The following is a 24,150-nucleotide window of genomic DNA, read 5'->3' on the forward strand; positions in this document are numbered from 1 at the left end:
GGTGTCGAACAGTCGAAGGAACTCCGGGACTGGTGTCGAACAGTCGAAGGGACTCCGGGACTGGTGTCGAACAGTCGAAGGGACTCCAGTACTGGTGTCGAACAGTCGAAGGGACTCCGGGACTGGTGTCGAACAGTCGAAGGGACTCCAGGACTGGGGTCGAACAGTCGAAGGGACTCCAGGACTGGTGTCGAACAGGTCGAAGGGACTCCGGGACAGGTGTCGAACAGACGAAGGGGCTCCAGTACTGGTGTCGAACAGTCGAAGGGACTCCGGGACTGGTGTCGAACAGTCGAAGGGGCTCAGGGACTGGTGTCGAACAGTCGAAGGGACTCCAGGACTGGTGTCGAACAGTCGAAGGGACTCCTGTACTGGTGTCGAACAGTCGAAGGGGCTCAGGGACTGGTGTCGAACAGTCGAAGGGACTCCAGGACTGGTGTCGAACAGTCGAAGGGACTCCTGTACTGGTGTCGAACAGTCGAAGGGACTCCGGGACTGGTGTCGAACAGTCGAAGGGACTCCTGTACTGGTGTCGAACAGTCGAAGGGACTCCGGGACTGGTGTCGAACAGTCAAAGGGACTCCAGGACTGGTGTCGAACAGTCGAAGGGACTCCGGGACTGGTGTCGAACAGTCGAAGGGACTCCGGGACTGGTGTCGAACAGTCGAAGGGACTCCAGGACTGGTGTCGACCAGTCGAAGGGACTCCGGAACTGGTGTCGAACAGTCGAAGGGACTCTGGGACTGGTGTCGAACAGTCGAAGGGACTCCGGGACTGGTGTCGAACAGTCGCAGGGACTCCGGGACTGGTGACGAACAGTCGAAGGGACTCCAGGACTGGTGTCGAACAGTCGAAGGGACTCCGGGACTGGTGTCGAACAGTCAAAGGGACTCCGGGACTGGTGTCGAACAGTCGAAGGGACTCCGGGACTGGTGTCGAACAGTCGAAGGGACTCCGGGGCTGGTGTCGCACAGTCGAAGGGACTCCGGGACTGGTGTCGAACAGTCGAAGGGACTCCGGGACTGGTGTCGAACAGGTCGAAGGGACTCCGGGACTGGTGTCGAACAGTCGAAGGGGCTCCAGTACTAGTGTCGACCAGTCGAAGGGACTCCGGGACTGGTGTCAAACAGTCGAAGGGACTCCAGGACTGGTGTCGAACAGTCGAAGGGACTCCGGGACTGGTGTCGAACAGTCGAAGGGACTCCAGTACTGGTGTCGAACAGTCGAAGGGACTCCGGGACTGGTGTCGAACAGTCGAAGGGACTCCAGGACTGGTGTCGAACAGTCGAAGTGACTCCGGGACTGGTGTCGAACAGTCGAAGGGACTCCAGGACTGGTGTCGAACAGTCGAAGGGACTCCGGGACTGGTGTCGAACAGTCGAAGGGACTCCGGGACTGGTGTCGAACAGTCGAAGGCACTCAGGGACTGGTGTGGAACAGTCGAAGGGACTCCGGGACTGGTGTCGAACAGTCGACGGGACTCCGGGACTGGTGTCGAACAGTCGAAGGGACTCCAGGACTGGTGTCGGACAGGTCGAAGGGACTCCAGGGCTGGTGTCGAACAGTCGAAGGGACTCCGGGACTGGTGTCGAACAGTCGAAGGGACTCCGGGACTGGTGTCGAACAGTCGAAGGGACTCCGGGACTGGTGTCGAACAGTCGAAGGGACTCCGGGACTGGTGTCGAACAGTCGAAGGGACTCTGGGACTGGTGTCGAAGGGACTCCGGGACTGGTGTCGAACAGTCGAAGGGACTCCTGGACTGGTGTCGAACAGTCGAAGGGACTCCAGGACTGGTGTCGAACAGTCGAAGGGACTCCGGGACTGGTGTCGAACAGTCGAAGGGACTCCGGGACTGGTGTCGAACAGTCGAAGGGACTCCAGGACTGGTGTCGAACAGTCGAAGGGACTCCGGGACTGGTGTCGAATAGTCGAAGTGACTCCGGGACTGGTGTCGAACAGTCGAAGGGACTCCAGTACTGGTGTCGAACAGTCGAAGGGACTCCGGGACTGGTGTCGAACAGTCGAAGGGACTCCGGGACTGGTGTCGAACAGTCGAAGTGACTCCGGGACTGGTGTCGAACAGTCGAAGGGACTCCAGGACTGGTGTCGAACAGTCGAAGGGACTCCGGGACTGGTGTCGAACAGTCGAAGGGACTCCGGGACTGGTGTCGAACAGTCGAAGGGACTCCAGGACTGGTGTCGAACAATCGAAGGGACTCCGGGACTGGTGTGGAACAGTCGAAGGGACTCCGGGACTGGTGTCGAACAGTCGAAGGGACTCCAGGACTGGTGTCGAACAGTCGTAGGGACTCCAGGACTGGTGTGGAACAGTCGAAGGGACTCCGGGACTGGTGTGGAACAGTCGAAGGGACTCCGGGACTGGTGTCGAACAGTCAAAGGGACTCCGGGACTGGTGTCGAACAGTTGAAGGGACTCCGGGACTGGTGTCGAACAGTCGAAGGGACTCCAGGACTGGTGTCGGACAGGTGGAAGGGACTCCAGGACTGGAGTCGAACAGTCGAAGGGACTCCGGGACTGGTGTCGAACAGTCGAAGGGACTCCAGGACTGGTGTCGAACAGTCGAAGGGCCTCCGGGACTGGTGTCGAACAGTCGAAGGGACTCTGGGACTGGTGTCGAACAGTCGAAGGCACTCCGGGACTAGTGTGGAACAGTCGAAGGGACTCCGGGACTGGTGTCGAACAGTCGAAGGGACTCCAGGGCTGGTGTCGAACAGTCGAAGGGACTCCGGGACTGGTGTCGAACAGTCGAGGGGACTCCGGGACTGGTGTCGAACAGTCGAAGGGACTCCGGGACTGGTGTCGAACAGTCGAAGGGACTCCGGGACTGGTGTCGAACAGTCGAAGGGACTCTGGCACTGGTGTCGAACAGTCGAAGGGACTCCGGGACTGGTGTCGAACAGTCGAAGGGACTCCTGGACTGGTGTCGAACAGTCGAAGGGACTCCAGGACTGGTGTCGAACAGTCGAAGGGACTCCGGGACTGGTGTCGAACAGTCGAAGGGACTCCGGGACTGGTGTCGAACAGTCGAAGGGACTCCGGGACTGGTGTCGAACAGGTCGAAGGGACTCCAGGACTGGAGTCGAACAGTCGAAGGGCCTCCGGGACTGGTGTCGAACAGTCGAAGGGACTCTGGGACTGGTGTCGAACAGTCGAAGGCACTCAGGGACTGGTGTGGAACAGTCGAAGGGACTCCGGGACTGGTGTCGAACAGTCGACGGGACTCCGGGACTGGTGTCGAACAGTCGAAGGGACTCCAGGACTGGTGTCGGACAGGTCGAAGGGACTCCAGGGCTGGTGTCGAACAGTCGAAGGGACTCCGGGACTGGTGTCGAACAGTCGAAGGGACTCCGGGACTGGTGTCGAACAGTCGAAGGGACTCCGGGACTGGTGTCGAACAGTCGAAGGGACTCCGGGACTGGTGTCGAACAGTCGAAGGGACTCTGGGACTGGTGTCGAACAGTCGAAGGGACTCCGGGACTGGTGTCGAACAGTCGAAGGGACTCCTGGACTGGTGTCGAACAGTCGAAGGGACTCCAGGACTGGTGTCGAACAGTCGAAGGGACTCCGGGACTGGTGTCGAACAGTCGAAGGGACTCCGGGACTGGTGTCGAACAGTCGAAGGGACTCCGGGACTGGTGTCGGACAGGTCGAAGGGACTCCAGGGCTCCTGTCGAACAGTCGAAGGGACTCCAGGACTGGTGTTGAACAGTCGAAGGGACTCCAGGACTGGTGTCGGACAGGTCGAAAGGACTCCGGGACTGGTGTCGAACAGTCGAAGGGACTCCGGGACTGGTGTCGAACAGGCGAAGGGACTCCGGGACTGGTGTCGAGCAGTCGAAGGGGCTCAGGGACTGGTGTCGAACAGTCGAAGGGACTCCAGGACTGGTGTCGAACAGTCGAAGGGACTCCTGTACTGGTGTCGAACAGTCGAAGGGACTCCGGGACTGGTGTCGAACAGTCGAAGGGACTCTGGGACTGGTGTCAAACAGTCAAAGGGACACCGGGACTTGTGTCGAACAGTCGAAGGGACTCCAGGACTGGTGTCGAACAGTCGAAGGGACTCCAGGACTGGTGTCGAACAGTCGAAGGGACTCCAGGACTGGTGTCGAACAGTCGAAGGGACTCCAGGACTGGTGTCGAACAGTCGAAGGGACTCCGGGACTGGTGTCGAACAGTCGAAGGGACTCCAGGACTGGTGTCGAACAGTCGAAGGGACTCCAGGACTGGTGTCGAACAGTCGAAGGGACTCTGGGACTGGTGTCGAACAGTCGCAGGGACTCCGGGACTGGTGACGAACAGTCGAAGGGACTCCAGGACTGGTGTCGAACAGTCGAAGGGACTCCGGGACTGGTGTCGAACAGTCGAAGGGACTCCGGGACTGGTGTCGAACAGTCGAAGGGACTCCGGGACTGGTGTCGAACAGTCGAAGGGACTCCGGGGCTGGTGTCGCACAGTCGAAGGGACTCCGGGACTGGTGTCGAACAGTCGAAGGGACTCCGGGACTGGTGTCGAACAGGTCGAAGGGACTCCGGGACTGGTGTCGAACAGTCGAAGGGACTCTGGGACTGGTGTCGAACAGTCGAAGGGACTCTGGGACTGGTGTCGAACAGTCGAAGGGACTCCAGTACTGGTGTCGAACAGTCGAAGGGACTCCGGGACTGGTGTCGAACAGTCGAAGGGACTCCAGGACTGGTGTCGAACAGTCGTAGGGACTCCGGGACTGGTGTCGAACAGTCGAAGGTACTCCAGTACTAGTGTCGAACAATCGAAGGGACTCCGGGACTGGTGTCGAACAGTCGAAGGGACTCCAGGACTGGTGTCGAACAGTCGAAGTGACTCCGGGACTGGTGTCGAACAGTCGAAGGGACTCCGGGACTGGTGTCGGACAGGTCGAAGGGACTCCAGGACTGGAGTCGAACAGTCGAAGGGACTCCGGGACTGGTGTCGAACAGTCGAAGGGACTCCAGGACTGGTGTCGAACAGTCGAAGGGCCTCCGGGACTGGTGTCGAACAGTCGAAGGGACTCTGGGACTGGTGTCGAACAGTCGCAGGGACTCCGGGACTGGTGACGAACAGTCGAAGGGACTCCAGGACTGGTGTCGAACAGTCGAAGGGACTCCGGGACTGGTGTGGAACAGTCGAAGGGACTCCGGGACTGGTGTCGAACAGTCAAAGGGACTCCGGGACTGGTGTCGAACAGTTGAAGGGACTCCGGGACTGGTGTCGAACAGTCGAAGGGACTCCAGGACTGGTGTCGGACAGGTGGAAGGGACTCCAGGACTGGAGTCGAACAGTCGAAGGGACTCCGGGACTGGTGTCGAACAGTCGAAGGGACTCCAGGACTGGTGTCGAACAGTCGAAGGGCCTCCGGGACTGGTGTCGAACAGTCGAAGGGACTCTGGGACTGGTGTCGAACAGTCGAAGGCACTCCGGGACTAGTGTGGAACAGTCGAAGGGACTCCGGGACTGGTGTCGAACAGTCGAAGGGACTCCAGGGCTGGTGTCGAACAGTCGAAGGGACTCCGGGACTGGTGTCGAACAGTCGAGGGGACTCCGGGACTGGTGTCGAACAGTCGAAGGGACTCCGGGACTGGTGTCGAACAGTCGAAGGGACTCCGGGACTGGTGTCGAACAGTCGAAGGGACTCTGGCACTGGTGTCGAACAGTCGAAGGGACTCCGGGACTGGTGTCGAACAGTCGAAGGGACTCCTGGACTGGTGTCGAACAGTCGAAGGGACTCCAGGACTGGTGTCGAACAGTCGAAGGGACTCCGGGACTGGTGTCGAACAGTCGAAGGGACTCCGGGACTGGTGTCGAACAGTCGAAGGGCCTCCGGGACTGGTGTCGAACAGTCGAAGGGACTCTGAGACTGGTGTCGAACAGTCGAAGGCACTCAGGGACTGGTGTGGAACAGTCGAAGGGACTCCGGGACTGGTGTCGAACAGTCGACGGGACTCCGGGACTGGTGTCGAACAGTCGAAGGGACTCCAGGACTGGTGTCGGACAGGTCGAAGGGACTCCAGGGCTGGTGTCGAACAGTCGAAGGGACTCCGGGACTGGTGTCGAACAGTCGAAGGGACTCCGGGACTGGTGTCGAACAGTCGAAGGGACTCCGGGACTGGTGTCGAACAGTCGAAGGGACTCCGGGACTGGTGTCGAACAGTCGAAGGGTCTCTGGGACTGGTGTCGAACAGTCGAAGGGACTCCGGGACTGGTGTCGAACAGTCGAAGGGACTCCTGGACTGGTGTCGAACAGTCGAAGGGACTCCAGGACTGGTGTCGAACAGTCGAAGGGACTCCGGGACTGGTGTCGAACAGTCGAAGGGACTCCGGGACTGGTGTCGAACAGTCGAAGGGACTCCAGGACTGGTGTCGGACAGGTCGAAGGGACTCCAGGGCTCGTGTCGAACAGTCGAAGGGACTCCAGGACTGGTGTTGAACAGTCGAAGGGACTCCAGGACTGGTGTCGGACAGGTCGAAAGGACTCCGGGACTGGTGTCGAACAGTCGAAGGGACTCCGGGACTGGTGTCGAACAGGCGAAGGGACTCCGGGACTGGTGTCGAGCAGTCGAAGGGGCTCAGGGACTGGTGTCGAACAGTCGAAGGGACTCCAGGACTGGTGTCGAACAGTCGAAGGGACTCCTGTACTGGTGTCGAACAGTCGAAGGGACTCCAGGACTGGTGTCGAACAGTCGAAGGGACTCTGGGACTGGTGTCAAACAGTCAAAGGGACACCGGGACTTGTGTCGAACAGTCGAAGGGACTCCAGGACTGGTGTCGAACAGTCGAAGGGACTCCAGGACTGGTGTCGAACAGTCGAAGGGACTCCAGGACTGGTGTCGAACAGTCGAAGGGACTCCAGGACTGGTGTCGAACAGTCGAAGGGACTCCGGGACTTGTGTCGAACAGTCGAAGGGACTCCAGGACTGGTGTCGAACAGTCGAAGGGACTCCAGGACTGGTGTCGAACAGTCGAAGGGACTCTGGGACTGGTGTCGAACAGTCGCAGGGACTCCGGGACTGGTGACGAACAGTCGAAGGGACTCCAGGACTGGTGTCGAACAGTCGAAGGGACTCCGGGACTGGTGTCGAACAGTCGAAGGGACTCCGGGACTGGTGTCGAACAGTCGAAGGGACTCCGGGACTGGTGTCGAACAGTCGAAGGGACTCCGGGGCTGGTGTCGCACAGTCGAAGGGACTCCGGGACTGGTGTCGAACAGTCGAAGGGACTCCGGGACTGGTGTCGAACAGGTCGAAGGGACTCCGGGACTGGTGTCGAACAGTCGAAGGGACTCTGGGACTGGTGTCGAACAGTCGAAGGGACTCTGGGACTGGTGTCGAACAGTCGAAGGGACTCCAGTACTGGTGTCGAACAGTCGAAGGGACTCCGGGACTGGTGTCGAACAGTCGAAGGGACTCCAGGACTGGTGTCGAACAGTCGTAGGGACTCCGGGACTGGTGTCGAACAGTCGAAGGTACTCCAGTACTAGTGTCGAACAATCGAAGGGACTCCGGGACTGGTGTCGAACAGTCGAAGGGACTCCAGGACTGGTGTCGAACAGTCGAAGTGACTCCGGGACTGGTGTCGAACAGTCGAAGGGACTCCAGGACTGGTGTCGGACAGGTCGAAGGGACTCCAGGACTGGAGTCGAACAGTCGAAGGGACTCCGGGACTGGTGTCGAACAGTCGAAGGGACTCCAGGACTGGTGTCGAACAGTCGAAGGGCCTCCGGGACTGGTGTCGAACAGTCGAAGGGACTCTGGGACTGGTGTCGAACAGTCGAAGGGACTCCAGTACTGGTGTCGAACAGTCGAAGGGACTCCGGGACTGGTGTCGAACAGTCGAAGGGACTCCAGGACTGGTGTCGAACAGTCGAAGGGACTCCAGGACTGGTGTCGAACAGTCGAAGGGACTCCAGGACTGGTGTCGAACAGTCGAAGGGACTCCAGGACTGGTGTCGAACAGTCGAAGGGACTCCGGGACTGGTGTCGAACAGTCGAAGGGACTCCAGGACTGGTGTTGAACAGTCGAAGGGACTCCAGGACTGGTGTCGAACAGTCGAAGGGACTCTGGGACTGGTGTCGAACAGTCGCAGGGACTCCGGGACTGGTGACGAACAGTCGAAGGGACTCCAGGACTGGTGTCGAACAGTCGAAGGGACTCCGGGACTGGTGTCGAACAGTCGAAGGGACTCCGGGACTGGTGTCGAACAGTCGAAGGGACTCCGGGACTGGTGTCGAACAGTCGAAGGGACTCCGGGGCTGGTGTCGCACAGTCGAAGGGACTCCGGGACTGGTGTCGAACAGTCGAAGGGACTCCGGGACTGGTGTCGAACAGGTCGAAGGGACTCCGGGACTGGTGTCGAACAGTCGAAGGGACTCTGGGACTGGTGTCGAACAGTCGAAGGGACTCTGGGACTGGTGTCGAACAGTCGAAGGGACTCCAGTACTGGTGTCGAACAGTCGAAGGGACTCCGGGACTGATGTCGAACAGTCGAAGGGACTCCAGGACTGGTGTCGAACAGTCGTAGGGACTCCGGGACTGGTGTCGAACAGTCGAAGGTACTCCAGTACTAGTGTCGAACAATCGAAGGGACTCCGGGACTGGTGTCGAACAGTCGAAGGGACTCCAGGACTGGTGTCGAACAGTCGAAGTGACTCCGGGACTGGTGTCGAACAGTCGAAGGGACTCCAGGACTGGTGTCGGACAGGTCGAAGGGACTCCAGGACTGGAGTCGAACAGTCGAAGGGACTCCGGGACTGGTGTCGAACAGTCGAAGGGACTCCAGGACTGGTGTCGAACAGTCGAAGGGCCTCCGGGACTGGTGTCGAACAGTCGAAGGGACTCTGGGACTGGTGTCGAACAGTCGAAGGGACTCCCGTACTGGTGTCGAACAGTCGAAGGGACTCCGGGACTGGTGTCGAACAGTCGAAGGGACTCCAGGACTGGTGTCGAACAGTCGAAGTGACTCCGGGACTGGTGTCGAACAGTCGAAGGGACTCCAGGATTGGTGTCGAACAGGTCGAAGGGACTCCAGGACTGGAGTCGAACAGTCGAAGGGACTCCGGGACTGGTGTCGAACAGTCGAAGGGACTCCAGGACTGGTGTCGAACAGTCGAAGGGCCTCCGGGACTGGTGTCGAACAGTCGAAGGGACTCTGGGACTGGTGTCGAACAGTCGAAGGCACTCCGGGACTAGTGTGGAACAGTCGAAGGGACTCCGGGACTGGTGTCGAACAGTCGAAGGGACTCCGGGACTGGTGTCGAACAGTCGAAGGGACTCCAGGGCTGGTGTCGGACAGGTCGAAGGGACTCCAGGGCTGGTGTCGAACAGTCGAAGGGACTCCGGGACTGGTGTCGAACAGTCGAAGGGACTCCGGGACTGGTGTCGAACAGTCGAAGGGACTCCGGGACTGGTGTCGAACAGTCGAAGGGACTCCGGGACTGGTGTCGAACAGTCGAAGGGACTCTGGGACTGGTGTCGAACAGTCGAAGGGACTCCGGGGCTGGTGTCGCACAGTCGAAGGGACTCCGGGACTGGTGTCGAACAGTCGAAGGGACTCCGGGACTGGTGTCGAACAGGTCGAAGGGACTCCGGGACTGGTGTCGAACAGTCGAAGGGACTCTGGGACTGGTGTCAAACAGTCGAAGGGACTCTGGGACTGGTGTCGAACAGTCGAAGGGACTCCAGTACTGGTGTCGAACAGTCGAAGGGACTCCGGGACTGGTGTCGAACAGTCGAAGGGACTCCAGGACTGGTGTCGAACAGTCGTAGGGACTCCGGCACTGGTGTCGAACAGTCGAAGGGACTCCGGGACTGGTGTCGAACAGTCGAAGGGACTCCTGGACAGGTGTCGAACAGTCGAAGGGACTCCAGGACTGGTGTCGAACAGTCGAAGGGACTCCGGGACTGGTGTCGAACAGTCGAAGGGACTCCGGGACTGGTGTCGAACAGTCGAAGGGACTCCAGGACTGGTGTCGAACAGTCGAAGGGACTCCAGGACTGGTGTCGGACAGGTCGAAGGGACTCCAGGGCTCGTGTCGAACAGTCGAAGGGACTCGGGGACTGGTGTCGAACAGTCGAAGGGACTCCAGGACTGGTGTTGAACAGTCGAAGGGACTCCAGGACTGGTGTCGGACAGGTCGAAGGGACTCCGGGACTGGTGTCGAACAGTCGAAGGGACTCCGGGACTGGTGTCGAACAGTCGAAGGGACTCCAGGACTGGTGTCGAACAGTCGAAGGGACTCCGGGACTGGTGTCGAACAGTCGAAGGGACTCCTGGAGTGGTGTCGAACAGTCGAAGGGACTCCGGGACTGGTGTCGAACAGTCGAAGGGACTCCGGGACTGCTGTCGAACAGTCGAAGGGACTCCAGTACTGGTGTCGAACAGTCGAAGGGACTCCGGGACTGGTTTCGAACAGTCGAAGGGACTCCAGTACTGGTGTCGAACAGTCGAAGGGACTCCGGGACTGGTGTCGAACAGTCGAAGGGACTCCGGGACTGGTGTCGAACAGTCGAAGGAACTCCGGGACTGGTGTCGAACAGTCGAAGGGACTCCGGGACTGGTGTCGAACAGTCGAAGGGACTCCAGTACTGGTGTCGAACAGTCGAAGGGACTCCGGGACTGGTGTCGAACAGTCGAAGGGACTCCAGGACTGGGGTCGAACAGTCGAAGGGACTCCAGGACTGGTGTCGAACAGGTCGAAGGGACTCCGGGACAGGTGTCGAACAGACGAAGGGGCTCCAGTACTGGTGTCGAACAGTCGAAGGGACTCCGGGACTGGTGTCGAACAGTCGAAGGGGCTCAGGGACTGGTGTCGAACAGTCGAAGGGACTCCAGGACTGGTGTCGAACAGTCGAAGGGACTCCTGTACTGGTGTCGAACAGTCGAAGGGGCTCAGGGACTGGTGTCGAACAGTCGAAGGGACTCCAGGACTGGTGTCGAACAGTCGAAGGGACTCCTGTACTGGTGTCGAACAGTCGAAGGGACTCCGGGACTGGTGTCGAACAGTCGAAGGGACTCCTGTACTGGTGTCGAACAGTCGAAGGGACTCCGGGACTGGTGTCGAACAGTCAAAGGGACTCCAGGACTGGTGTCGAACAGTCGAAGGGACTCCGGGACTGGTGTCGAACAGTCGAAGGGACTCCGGGACTGGTGTCGAACAGTCGAAGGGACTCCAGGACTGGTGTCGACCAGTCGAAGGGACTCCGGAACTGGTGTCGAACAGTCGAAGGGACTCTGGGACTGGTGTCGAACAGTCGAAGGGACTCCGGGACTGGTGTCGAACAGTCGCAGGGACTCCGGGACTGGTGACGAACAGTCGAAGGGACTCCAGGACTGGTGTCGAACAGTCGAAGGGACTCCGGGACTGGTGTCGAACAGTCAAAGGGACTCCGGGACTGGTGTCGAACAGTCGAAGGGACTCCGGGACTGGTGTCGAACAGTCGAAGGGACTCCGGGGCTGGTGTCGCACAGTCGAAGGGACTCCGGGACTGGTGTCGAACAGTCGAAGGGACTCCGGGACTGGTGTCGAACAGGTCGAAGGGACTCCGGGACTGGTGTCGAACAGTCGAAGGGGCTCCAGTACTAGTGTCGACCAGTCGAAGGGACTCCGGGACTGGTGTCAAACAGTCGAAGGGACTCCAGGACTGGTGTCGAACAGTCGAAGGGACTCCGGGACTGGTGTCGAACAGTCGAAGGGACTCCAGTACTGGTGTCGAACAGTCGAAGGGACTCCGGGACTGGTGTCGAACAGTCGAAGGGACTCCAGGACTGGTGTCGAACAGTCGAAGTGACTCCGGGACTGGTGTCGAACAGTCGAAGGGACTCCAGGACTGGTGTCGAACAGTCGAAGGGACTCCGGGACTGGTGTCGAACAGTCGAAGGGACTCCGGGACTGGTGTCGAACAGTCGAAGGCACTCAGGGACTGGTGTGGAACAGTCGAAGGGACTCCGGGACTGGTGTCGAACAGTCGACGGGACTCCGGGACTGGTGTCGAACAGTCGAAGGGACTCCAGGACTGGTGTCGGACAGGTCGAAGGGACTCCAGGGCTGGTGTCGAACAGTCGAAGGGACTCCGGGACTGGTGTCGAACAGTCGAAGGGACTCCGGGACTGGTGTCGAACAGTCGAAGGGACTCCGGGACTGGTGTCGAACAGTCGAAGGGACTCCGGGACTGGTGTCGAACAGTCGAAGGGACTCTGGGACTGGTGTCGAAGGGACTCCGGGACTGGTGTCGAACAGTCGAAGGGACTCCTGGACTGGTGTCGAACAGTCGAAGGGACTCCAGGACTGGTGTCGAACAGTCGAAGGGACTCCGGGACTGGTGTCGAACAGTCGAAGGGACTCCGGGACTGGTGTCGAACAGTCGAAGGGACTCCAGGACTGGTGTCGAACAGTCGAAGGGACTCCGGGACTGGTGTCGAATAGTCGAAGTGACTCCGGGACTGGTGTCGAACAGTCGAAGGGACTCCAGTACTGGTGTCGAACAGTCGAAGGGACTCCGGGACTGGTGTCGAACAGTCGAAGGGACTCCGGGACTGGTGTCGAACAGTCGAAGTGACTCCGGGACTGGTGTCGAACAGTCGAAGGGACTCCAGGACTGGTGTCGAACAGTCGAAGGGACTCCGGGACTGGTGTCGAACAGTCGAAGGGACTCCGGGACTGGTGTCGAACAGTCGAAGGGACTCCAGGACTGGTGTCGAACAATCGAAGGGACTCCGGGACTGGTGTGGAACAGTCGAAGGGACTCCGGGACTGGTGTCGAACAGTCGAAGGGACTCCAGGACTGGTGTCGAACAGTCGTAGGGACTCCAGGACTGGTGTGGAACAGTCGAAGGGACTCCGGGACTGGTGTGGAACAGTCGAAGGGACTCCGGGACTGGTGTCGAACAGTCAAAGGGACTCCGGGACTGGTGTCGAACAGTTGAAGGGACTCCGGGACTGGTGTCGAACAGTCGAAGGGACTCCAGGACTGGTGTCGGACAGGTGGAAGGGACTCCAGGACTGGAGTCGAACAGTCGAAGGGACTCCGGGACTGGTGTCGAACAGTCGAAGGGACTCCAGGACTGGTGTCGAACAGTCGAAGGGCCTCCGGGACTGGTGTCGAACAGTCGAAGGGACTCTGGGACTGGTGTCGAACAGTCGAAGGCACTCCGGGACTAGTGTGGAACAGTCGAAGGGACTCCGGGACTGGTGTCGAACAGTCGAAGGGACTCCAGGGCTGGTGTCGAACAGTCGAAGGGACTCCGGGACTGGTGTCGAACAGTCGAGGGGACTCCGGGACTGGTGTCGAACAGTCGAAGGGACTCCGGGACTGGTGTCGAACAGTCGAAGGGACTCCGGGACTGGTGTCGAACAGTCGAAGGGACTCTGGCACTGGTGTCGAACAGTCGAAGGGACTCCGGGACTGGTGTCGAACAGTCGAAGGGACTCCTGGACTGGTGTCGAACAGTCGAAGGGACTCCAGGACTGGTGTCGAACAGTCGAAGGGACTCCGGGACTGGTGTCGAACAGTCGAAGGGACTCCGGGACTGGTGTCGAACAGTCGAAGGGACTCCGGGACTGGTGTCGAACAGGTCGAAGGGACTCCAGGACTGGAGTCGAACAGTCGAAGGGCCTCCGGGACTGGTGTCGAACAGTCGAAGGGACTCTGGGACTGGTGTCGAACAGTCGAAGGCACTCAGGGACTGGTGTGGAACAGTCGAAGGGACTCCGGGACTGGTGTCGAACAGTCGACGGGACTCCGGGACTGGTGTCGAACAGTCGAAGGGACTCCAGGACTGGTGTCGGACAGGTCGAAGGGACTCCAGGGCTGGTGTCGAACAGTCGAAGGGACTCCGGGACTGGTGTCGAACAGTCGAAGGGACTCCGGGACTGGTGTCGAACAGTCGAAGGGACTCCGGGACTGGTGTCGAACAGTCGAAGGGACTCCGGGACTGGTGTCGAACAGTCGAAGGGACTCTGGGACTGGTGTCGAACAGTCGAAGGGACTCCGGGACTGGTGTCGAACAGTCGAAGGGACTCCTGGACTGGTGTCGAACAGTCGAAGGGACTCCAGGACTGGTGTCGAACAGTCGAAGGGACTCCGGGACTGGTGTCGAACAGTCGAAGGGACTCCGGGACTGGTGTCGAACAGTCGAAGGGACTCCGGGACTGGTGTCGGACAGGTCGAAGGGACTCCAGGGCTCCTGTCGAACAGTCGAAGGGACTCCAGGACTGGTGTTGAACAGTCGAAGGGACTCCAGGACTGGTGTCGGACAGGTCGAAAGGACTCCGGGACTGGTGTCGAACAGTCGAAGGGACTCCGGGACTGGTGTCGAACAGGCGAAGGGACTCCGGGACTGGTGTCGAGCAGTCGAAGGGGCTCAGGGACTGGTGTCGAACAGTCGAAGGGACTCCAGGACTGGTGTCGAACAGTCGAAGGGACTCCTGTACTGGTGTCGAACAGTCGAAGGGACTCCGGGACTGGTGTCGAACAGTCGAAGGGACTCTGGGACTGGTGTCAAACAGTCAAAGGGACACCGGGACTTGTGTCGAACAGTCGAAGGGACTCCAGGACTGGTGTCGAACAGTCGAAGGGACTCCAGGACTGGTGTCGAACAGTCGAAGGGACTCCAGGACTGGTGTCGAACAGTCGAAGGGACTCCAGGACTGGTGTCGAACAGTCGAAGGGACTCCGGGACTGGTGTCGAACAGTCGAAGGGACTCCAGGACTGGTGTCGAACAGTCGAAGGGACTCCAGGACTGGTGTCGAACAGTCGAAGGGACTCTGGGACTGGTGTCGAACAGTCGCAGGGACTCCGGGACTGGTGACGAACAGTCGAAGGGACTCCAGGACTGGTGTCGAACAGTCGAAGGGACTCCGGGACTGGTGTCGAACAGTCGAAGGGACTCCGGGACTGGTGTCGAACAGTCGAAGGGACTCCGGGACTGCTGTCGAACAGTCGAAGGGACTCCGGGGCTGGTGTCGCACAGTCGAAGGGACTCCGGGACTGGTGTCGAACAGTCGAAGGGACTCCGGGACTGGTGTCGAACAGGTCGAAGGGACTCCGGGACTGGTGTCGAACAGTCGAAGGGACTCTGGGACTGGTGTCGAACAGTCGAAGGGACTCTGGGACTGGTGTCGAACAGTCGAAGGGACTCCAGTACTGGTGTCGAACAGTCGAAGGGACTCCGGGACTGGTGTCGAACAGTCGAAGGGACTCCAGGACTGGTGTCGAACAGTCGTAGGGACTCCGGGACTGGTGTCGAACAGTCGAAGGTACTCCAGTACTAGTGTCGAACAATCGAAGGGACTCCGGGACTGGTGTCGAACAGTCGAAGGGACTCCAGGACTGGTGTCGAACAGTCGAAGTGACTCCGGGACTGGTGTCGAACAGTCGAAGGGACTCCGGGACTGGTGTCGGACAGGTCGAAGGGACTCCAGGACTGGAGTCGAACAGTCGAAGGGACTCCGGGACTGGTGTCGAACAGTCGAAGGGACTCCAGGACTGGTGTCGAACAGTCGAAGGGCCTCCGGGACTGGTGTCGAACAGTCGAAGGGACTCTGGGACTGGTGTCGAACAGTCGCAGGGACTCCGGGACTGGTGACGAACAGTCGAAGGGACTCCAGGACTGGTGTCGAACAGTCGAAGGGACTCCGGGACTGGTGTCGAACAGTCGAAGGGACTCCGGGACTGGTGTCGAACAGTCGAAGGGACTCCGGGACTGGTGTCGAACAGTCGAAGGGACTCCGGGGCTGGTGTCGCACAGTCGAAGGGACTCCGGGACTGGTGTCGAACAGTCGAAGGGACTCCGGGACTGGTGTCGAACAGGTCGAAGGGACTCCGGGACTGGTGTCGAACAGTCGAAGGGACTCTGGGACTGGTGTCGAACAGTCGAAGGGACTCTGGGACTGGTGTCGAACAGTCGAAGGGACTCCAGTACTGGTGTCGAACAGTCGAAGGGACTCCGGGACTGGTGTCGAACAGTCGAAGGGACTCCAGGACTGGTGTCGAACAGTCGTAGGGACTCCGGGACTGGTGTCGAACAGTCGAAGGTACTCCAGTACTAGTGTCGAACAATCGAAGGGACTCCGGGACTGGTGTCGAACAGTCGAAGGGACTCCAGGACTGGTGTCGAACAGTCGAAGTGACTCCGGGACTGGTGTCGAACAGTCGAAGGGACTCCAGGACTGGTGTCGAACAGTCGAAGGGACTCCAGGACTGGTGTCGAACAGTCGAAGGGACTCCAGGACTGGTGTCGAACAGTCGAAGGGACTCCAGGACTGGTGTCGAACAGTCGAAGGGACTCCAGGACTGGTGTCGAACAGTCGAAGGGACTCCGGGACTGGTGTCGAACAGTCGAAGGGACTCCAGGACTGGTGTCGAACAGTCGAAGGGACTCCAGGACTGGTGTCGAACAGTCGAAGGGACTCTGGGACTGGTGTCGAACAGTCGCAGGGACTCCGGGACTGGTGACGAACAGTCGAAGGGACTCCAGGACTGGTGTCGAACAGTCGAAGGGACTCCGGGACTGGTGTCGAACAGTCGAAGGGACTCCGGGACTGGTGTCGAACAGTCGAAGGGACTCCGGGACTGGTGTCGAACAGTCGAAGGGACTCCGGGGCTGGTGTCGCACAGTCGAAGGGACTCCGGGACTGGTGTCGAACAGTCGAAGGGACTCCGGGACTGGTGTCGAACAGGTCGAAGGGACTCCGGGACTGGTGTCGAACAGTCGAAGGGTCTCTGGGACTGGTGTCGAACAGTCGAAGGGACTCTGGGACTGGTGTCGAACAGTCGAAGGGACTCCAGTACTGGTGTCGAACAGTCGAAGGGACTCCGGGACTGGTGTCGAACAGTCGAAGGGACTCCAGGACTGGTGTCGAACAGTCGTAGGGACTCCGGGACTGGTGTCGAACAGTCGAAGGTACTCCAGTACTAGTGTCGAACAATCGAAGGGACTCCGGGACTGGTGTCGAACAGTCGAAGGGACTCCAGGACTGGTGTCGAACAGTCGAAGTGACTCCGGGACTGGTGTCGAACAGTCGAAGGGACTCCAGGACTGGTGTCGGACAGGTCGAAGGGACTCCAGGACTGGAGTCGAACAGTCGAAGGGACTCCGGGACTGGTGTCGAACAGTCGAAGGGACTCCAGGACTGGTGTCGAACAGTCGAAGGGCCTCCGGGACTGGTGTCGAACAGTCGAAGGGACTCTGGGACTGGTGTCGAACAGTCGAAGGGACTCCCGTACTGGTGTCGAACAGTCGAAGGGACTCCGGGACTGGTGTCGAACAGTCGAAGGGACTCCAGGACTGGTGTCGAACAGTCGAAGTGACTCCGGGACTGGTGTCGAACAGTCGAAGGGACTCCAGGACTGGTGTCGAACAGGTCGAAGGGACTCCAGGACTGGAGTCGAACAGTCGAAGGGACTCCGGGACTGGTGTCGAACAGTCGAAGGGACTCCAGGACTGGTGTCGAACAGTCGAAGGGCCTCCGGGACTGGTGTCGAACAGTCGAAGGGACTCTGGGACTGGTGTCGAACAGTCGAAGGCACTCCGGGACTAGTGTGGAACAGTCGAAGGGACTCCGGGACTGGTGTCGAACAGTCGAAGGGACTCCGGGACTGGTGTCGAACAGTCGAAGGGACTCCAGGGCTGGTGTCGAACAGTCGAAGGGACTCCGGGACTGGTGTCGAACAGTCGAAGGGACTCCGGGACTGGTGTCGAACAGTCGAAGGGACTCCGGGACTGGTGTCGAACAGTCGAAGGGACTCCGGGACTGGTGTCGAACAGTCGAAGGGACTCTGGGACTGGTGTCGAACAGTCGAAGGGACTCCGGGGCTGGTGTCGCACAGTCGAAGGGACTCCGGGACTGGTGTCGAACAGTCGAAGGGACTCCGGGACTGGTGTCGAACAGGTCGAAGGGACTCCGGGACTGGTGTCGAACAGTCGAAGGGACTCTGGGACTGGTGTCAAACAGTCGAAGGGACTCTGGGACTGGTGTCGAACAGTCGAAGGGACTCCAGTACTGGTGTCGAACAGTCGAAGGGACTCCGGGACTGGTGTCGAACAGTCGAAGGGACTCCAGGACTGGTGTCGAACAGTCGTAGGGACTCCGGCACTGGTGTCGAACAGTCGAAGGGACTCCGGGACTGGTGTCGAACAGTCGAAGGGACTCCTGGACAGCTGTCGAACAGTCGAAGGGACTCCAGGACTGGTGTCGAACAGTCGAAGGGACTCCGGGACTGGTGTCGAACAGTCGAAGGGACTCCGGGACTGGTGTCGAACAGTCGAAGGGACTCCAGGACTGGTGTCGAACAGTCGAAGGGACTCCAGGACTGGTGTCGGACAGGTCGAAGGGACTCCAGGGCTCGTGTCGAACAGTCGAAGGGACTCGGGGACTGGTGTCGAACAGTCGAAGGGACTCCAGGACTGGTGTTGAACAGTCGAAGGGACTCCAGGACTGGTGTCGGACAGGTCGAAGGGACTCCGGGACTGGTGTCGAACAGTCGAAGGGACTCCGGGACTGGTGTCGAACAGTCGAAGGGACTCCAGGACTGGTGTCGAACAGTCGAAGGGACTCCGGGACTGGTGTCGAACAGTCGAAGGGACTCCTGGAGTGGTGTCGAACAGTCGAAGGGACTCCGGGACTGGTGTCGAACAGTCGAAGGGACTCCGGGACTGCTGTCGAACAGTCGAAGGGACTCCAGTACTGGTGTCGAACAGTCGAAGGGACTCCGGGACTGGTTTCGAACAGTCGAAGGGACTCCAGGACTGGTGTCGAACAGTCGAAGGGACTCCGGGACTGGTGTCGAACAGTCGAAGGGACTCCTGGACTGGTGTCGAACAGTCGAAGGGACTCCGGGACTGGTGTCGAACAGTCGAAGGGACTCCGGGACTGCTGTCGAACAGTCGAAGGGACTCCAGTACTGGTGTCGAACAGTCGAAGGGACTCCGGGACTGGTGTCGAACAGTCGAAGGGACTCCGGGACTGGTGTCGAACAGTCGAAGGAACTCCGGGACTGGTGTCGAACAGTCGAAGGGACTCCGGGACTGGTGTCGAACAGTCGAAGGGACTCCAGTACTGGTGTCGAACAGTCGAAGGGACTCCGGGACTGGTGTCGAACAGTCGAAGGGACTCCAGGACTGGGGTCGAACAGTCGAAGGGACTCCAGGACTGGTGTCGAACAGGTCGAAGGGACTCCGGGACAGGTGTCGAACAGACGAAGGGGCTCCAGTACTGGTGTCGAACAGTCGAAGGGACTCCGGGACTGGTGTCGAACAGTCGAAGGGGCTCAGGGACTGGTGTCGAACAGTCGAAGGGACTCCAGGACTGGTGTCGAACAGTCGAAGGGACTCCTGTACTGGTGTCGAACAGTCGAAGGGGCTCAGGGACTGGTGTCGAACAGTCGAAGGGACTCCAGGACTGGTGTCGAACAGTCGAAGGGACTCCTGTACTGGTGTCGAACAGTCGAAGGGACTCCGGGACTGGTGTCGAACAGTCGAAGGGACTCCTGTACTGGTGTCGAACAGTCGAAGGGACTCCGGGACTGGTGTCGAACAGTCAAAGGGACTCCAGGACTGGTGTCGAACAGTCGAAGGGACTCCGGGACTGGTGTCGAACAGTCGAAGGGACTCCAGGACTGGTGTCGAACAGTCGAAGGGACTCCGGGACTGGTGTCGAACAGTCGAAGGGACTCCAGGACTGGTGTCGACCAGTCGAAGGGACTCCGGAACTGGTGTCGAACAGTCGAAGGGACTCTGGGACTGGTGTCGAACAGTCGAAGGGACTCCGGGACTGGTGTCGAACAGTCGCAGGGACTCCGGGACTGGTGACGAACAGTCGAAGGGACTCCAGGACTGGTGTCGAACAGTCGAAGGGACTCCGGGACTGGTGTCGAACAGTCAAAGGGACTCCGGGACTGGTGTCGAACAGTCGAAGGGACTCCGGGACTGGTGTCGAACAGTCGAAGGGACTCCGGGGCTGGTGTCGCACAGTCGAAGGGACTCCGGGACTGGTGTCGAACAGTCGAAGGGACTCCGGGACTGGTGTCGAACAGGTCGAAGGGACTCCGGGACTGGTGTCGAACAGTCGAAGGGGCTCCAGTACTAGTGTCGACCAGTCGAAGGGACTCCGGGACTGGTGTCGAACAGTCGAAGGGACTCCAGGACTGGTGTCGAACAGTCGAAGGGACTCCGGGACTGGTGTCGAACAGTCGAAGGGACTCCAGTACTGGTGTCGAACAGTCGAAGGGACTCCGGGACTGGTGTCGAACAGTCGAAGGGACTCCAGGACTGGTGTCGAACAGTCGAAGTGACTCCGGGACTGGTGTCGAACAGTCGAAGGGACTCCAGGACTGGTGTCGAACAGTCGAAGGGACTCCGGGACTGGTGTCGAACAGTCGAAGGGACTCCGGGACTGGTGTCGAACAGTCGAAGGGACTCCAGGACTGGTGTCGAACAATCGAAGGGACTCCGGGACTGGTGTGGAACAGTCGAAGGGACTCCGGGACTGGTGTCGAACAGTCGAAGGGACTCCAGGACTGGTGTCGAACAGTCGTAGGGACTCCAGGACTGGTGTCGAACAGTCGAAGGGACTCCGGGACTGGTGTGGAACAGTCGAAGGGACTCCGGGACTGGTGTCGAACAGTCAAAGGGACTCCGGGACTGGTGTCGAACAGTTGAAGGGACTCCGGGACTGGTGTCGAACAGTCGAAGGGACTCCGGGACTGGTGTCGAACAGTCGAAGGGACTCCAGGACTGGTGTCGAACAGTCGAAGGGACTCCGGGACTGGTGTCGAATAGTCGAAGTGACTCTGGGACTGGTGTCGAACAGTCGAAGGGACTCCAGTACTGGTGTCGAACAGTCGAAGGGACTCCGGGACTGGTGTCGAACAGTCGAAGGGACTCCAGGACTGGTGTCGAACAGTCGAAGTGACTCCGGGACTGGTGTCGAACAGTCGAAGGGACTCCAGGACTGGTGTCGAACAGTCGAAGGGACTCCGGGACTGGTGTCGAACAGTCGAAGGGACTCCGGGACTGGTGTCGAACAGTCGAAGGGACTCCAGGACTGGTGTCGAACAATCGAAGGGACTCCGGGACTGGTGTGGAACAGACGAAGGGACTCCGGGACTGGTGTCGAACAGTCGAAGGGACTCCAGGACTGGTGTCGAACAGTCGTAGGGACTCCAGGACTGGTGTCGAACAGTCGAAGGGACTCCGGGACTGGTGTGGAACAGTCGAAGGGACTCCGGGACTGGTGTCGAACAGTCAAAGGGACTCCGGGACTGGTGTCGAACAGTCGAAGGGACTCCGGGACTGGTGTCGAACAGTCGAAGGGACTCCAGGACTGGTGTCGGACAGGTGGAAGGGACTCCAGGACTGGAGTCGAACAGTCGAAGGGACTCCGGGACTGGTATCGAACAGTCGAAGGGACTCCAGGACTGGTGTCGAACAGTCGAAGGGCCTCCGGGACTGGTGTCGAACAGTCGAAGGGACTCTGGGACTGGTGTCGAACAGTCGAAGGCACTCCGGGACTAGTGTGGAACAGTCGAAGGGACTCCGGGACTGGTGTCGAACAGTCGAAGGGACTCCAGGGCTGGTGTCGAACAGTCGAAGGGACTCCGGGACTGGTGTCGAACAGTCGAGGGGACTCCAGGACTGGTGTCGAACAGTCGAAGGGACTCCGGGACTGGTGTCGAACAGTTGAAGGGACTCCGGGACTGGTGTCGAACAGTCGAAGGGACTCTGGCACTGGTGTCGAACAGTCGAAGGGACTCCGGGACTGGTGTCGAACAGTCGAAGGGACTCCTGGACTGGTGTCGAACAGTCGAAGGGACTCCAGGACTGGTGTCGAACAGTCGAAGGGACTCCGGGACTGGTGTCGAACAGTCGAAGGGACTCCAGGACTGGTGTCGAACAGTCGAAGGGACTCCAGGACTGGTGTCGGACAGGTCGAAGGGACTCCAGGGCTCGTGTCGAACAATCGAAGGGACTCGGGGACTGGTGTCGAACAGTCGAAGGGGCTCCGGGACTGGTGTCGGACAGGTCGAAGGGACTCCGGGACTGGTGTCTAACAGTCGAAGGGACTCCGGGACTGGTGTCGAACAGGCGAAGGGACTCCGGGACTGGTGTCGAACAGTCGAAGGGACTCCAGGACTGGTGTTGAACAGTCGAAGGGACTCCAGGACTGGTGTCGGACAGGTCGAAGGGACTCCGGGACTGGTGTCGAACAGTCGAAGGGACTCCGGGACTGGTGTCGAACAGTCGAAGGGACTCCAGGACTGGTGTCGAACAGTCGAAGGGACTCCGGGACTGGTGTCGAACAGTCGAAGGGACTCCTGGAGTGGTGTCGAACAGTCGAAGGGACTCCGGGACTGGTGTCGAACAGTCGAAGGGACTCCGGGACTGCTGTCGAACAGTCGAAGGGACTCCAGTACTGGTGTCGAACAGTCGAAGGGACTCCGGGACTGGTTTCGAACAGTCGAAGGGACTCCAGGACTGGTGTCGAACAGTCGAAGGGACTCCGGGACTGGTGTCGAACAGTCGAAGGGACTCCTGGACTGGTGTCGAACAGTCGAAGGGACTCCGGGACTGGTGTCGAACAGTCGAAGGGACTCCGGGACTGCTGTCGAACAGTCGAAGGGACTCCAGTACTGGTGTCGAACAGTCGAAGGGACTCCGGGACTGGTGTCGAACAGTCGAAGGGACTCCGGGACTGGTGTCGAACAGTCGAAGGAACTCCGGGACTGGTGTCGAACAGTCGAAGGGACTCCGGGACTGGTGTCGAACAGTCGAAGGGACTCCAGTACTGGTGTCGAACAGTCGAAGGGACTCCGGGACTGGTGTCGAACAGTCGAAGGGACTCCAGGACTGGGGTCGAACAGTCGAAGGGACTCCAGGACTGGTGTCGAACAGGTCGAAGGGACTCCGGGACAGGTGTCGAACAGACGAAGGGGCTCCAGTACTGGTGTCGAACAGTCGAAGGGACTCCGGGACTGGTGTCGAACAGTCGAAGGGGCTCAGGGACTGGTGTCGAACAGTCGAAGGGACTCCAGGACTGGTGTCGAACAGTCGAAGGGACTCCTGTACTGGTGTCGAACAGTCGAAGGGGCTCAGGGACTGGTGTCGAACAGTCGAAGGGACTCCAGGACTGGTGTCGAACAGTCGAAGGGACTCCTGTACTGGTGTCGAACAGTCGAAGGGACTCCGGGACTGGTGTCGAACAGTCGAAGGGACTCCTGTACTGGTGTCGAACAGTCGAAGGGACTCCGGGACTGGTGTCGAACAGTCAAAGGGACTCCAGGACTGGTGTCGAACAGTCGAAGGGACTCCGGGACTGGTGTCGAACAGTCGAAGGGACTCCAGGACTGGTGTCGAACAGTCGAAGGGACTCCGGGACTGGTGTCGAACAGTCGAAGGGACTCCAGGACTGGTGTCGACCAGTCGAAGGGACTCCGGAACTGGTGTCGAACAGTCGAAGGGACTCTGGGACTGGTGTCGAACAGTCGAAGGGACTCCGGGACTGGTGTCGAACAGTCGCAGGGACTCCGGGACTGGTGACGAACAGTCGAAGGGACTCCAGGACTGGTGTCGAACAGTCGAAGGGACTCCGGGACTGGTGTCGAACAGTCAAAGGGACTCCGGGACTGGTGTCGAACAGTCGAAGGGACTCCGGGACTGGTGTCGAACAGTCGAAGGGACTCCGGGGCTGGTGTCGCACAGTCGAAGGGACTCCGGGACTGGTGTCGAACAGTCGAAGGGACTCCGGGACTGGTGTCGAACAGGTCGAAGGGACTCCGGGACTGGTGTCGAACAGTCGAAGGGGCTCCAGTACTAGTGTCGACCAGTCAAAGGGACTCCGGGACTGGTGTCGAACAGTCGAAGGGACTCCAGGACTGGTGTCGAACAGTCGAAGGGACTCCGGGACTGGTGTCGAACAGTCGAAGGGACTCCAGTACTGGTGTCGAACAGTCGAAGGGACTCCGGGACTGGTGTCGAACAGTCGAAGGGACTCCAGGACTGGTGTCGAACAGTCGAAGTGACTCCGGGACTGGTGTCGAACAGTCGAAGGGACTCCAGGACTGGTGTCGAACAGTCGAAGGGACTCCGGGACTGGTGTCGAACAGTCGAAGGGACTCCGGGACT

This window comes from Pristiophorus japonicus, chromosome 5 (genome assembly GCF_044704955.1).
Source record: "Pristiophorus japonicus isolate sPriJap1 chromosome 5, sPriJap1.hap1, whole genome shotgun sequence".
NCBI classification, from domain to species: domain Eukaryota; kingdom Metazoa; phylum Chordata; class Chondrichthyes; family Pristiophoridae; genus Pristiophorus; species Pristiophorus japonicus.